This window comes from Eurypyga helias, unplaced genomic scaffold (genome assembly GCF_000690775.1).
Source record: "Eurypyga helias isolate BGI_N326 unplaced genomic scaffold, ASM69077v1 scaffold17607, whole genome shotgun sequence".
NCBI classification, from domain to species: domain Eukaryota; kingdom Metazoa; phylum Chordata; class Aves; order Eurypygiformes; family Eurypygidae; genus Eurypyga; species Eurypyga helias.
In genome coordinates, this window is record NW_010261284.1 from 1 (window position 1) to 1655 (window position 1655).

Sequence of the window (1655 nt, forward strand, 5' to 3'; positions counted from 1 at the left end):
CTCCTGCTTTTGAGGCAAAGAGTATTGCTTCCTGTTTAAAGCCCAGGAGCTTCAAGCTTCTGGCATAATCTTCATATACAGCGTGGATCAATTTTTTTGTATCATCATTAAGTTCAAATGCCCCGTACTTCAGACAAGCTTCAACAGATAAAGCTGCTCTGTCGAAGTACCTCATACTGTGCAACATCTCTGCAACTTTTGTAAAGCATCCAAGTGACAATAGGACAAGAATAGCTTTGGACTTCTGGTTGACTTGTGGAGAGCAAAGGTGATCTACCCAATGCTTTAACACATCAGCATATTCCTCTGAGTTCAAACGAACCTTCGCAAGCCATGCTGCACGATTCCGTTTGCTGTCAGTTTGCAAGTCTGTAAGTTTGCAAGTAACGACAGGCATCAGCAGCCTTATTGATCAGACACAGTAACTTCACACCTTCTGTGAGCTTTCCACTGGTGATCATGTTGGTTGCTACCAGTTTAATAGTACTTTGAGATGAACCTGGTGAGGTGACAGTTGTGACCAAACAAGCTTTGAGCGAATTGCAGTAATAATGTGCATTCTCTGAACTTGTTTCTATCAATAATTGTACTGCTCTGTCAGTCTGGCCCAAGAGAAGAAATTGATTGGCACATTTCCTGGTATGATCATACGTTGATCTCTTCACTTCCTGGAGATTTACCCTTTCAAGTTGGAATTTCTGGAAGTAATAATTTTCACACAGTATGTCATAACATATATCCAAGGGATTAACCAATTGTTCTTGAAAGATAGTTGTGTCTGTTGGTTTTGCAGGCTTTTCCTGGGATAAACTGTGCAAAGAGTGGGCAGCAAAAGTCCAGAAATGCAGTTCAGATTCATCCCCATACAGTCTGGCAACTAGGAGACATCTTTGCAAGAGGGTAAAATCTGGATCAAGCAAAAGTTTCTTTATGCCATTGGACAATGTATTCAACTGCTGTTGAAGAAGGTTTTTAATGTTTTCATTCTCTGGATAATCAATGTTTATAATATCTAGAGAATATTTTTTATTCCATGGCTGATGCAACAAGAATGCTTTTAAAACTAATCAAGCCCTTGGAACAAACAGATAGGGACACCATGCAGGTTCTATTAAGTCCTGCTCATCCATTCTAAAACACGACAGTTTCATGGACAAATCTAGAACCCTAATGCACCCATCATCTGATGCCAAGATCACTCTGCCTGAAGTGCACCAGTCCACATCCAGGACTCGAAAATTGACGTTTCTTCCACTTCTTAAACTGCTCACCATTTGCACCTCTTTTGAATCCCAAATTTCTGCTCCATCATTGTACACTGCAAGAAGCTTTTGATTTCCTTTCCCTGGGGCAAAAAGTATCTTTTTCACCCAGTGTCGGTGTGTAGGAATGCCCTTGGATACTCTAGCTTTCAAATCCCAGAAGTTTAAGTTTCCATCAACATCTCCAAGAACCAGGACATCCCCTTTCCAGGCAATACATGTAATGCTACTCATACTTCCATCAGGAGGAATTCTTGCACTGTCTTTTACAGAGTTTCCTTCTACTGTGAGATGATAAACCTGCCCATCAGCTCCTGTAAACACAAAGTGCTCTCTAGCAGAAATGTTCTGGCTCAGCTCCGATTTGCTTTCAGCTTCCTGCAACAAGCTTTC

General features: G+C 41.1%; 1 pseudogene; it reads right to left on the reverse strand.

The window, feature by feature from the left end:
• Positions 1 to 7: 7 nt before the first annotated feature.
• Positions 8 to 1650, reverse strand: LOC104512377 (annotated as a pseudogene).
• Between the last annotated feature and the right edge of the window lie 5 nt (positions 1651 to 1655).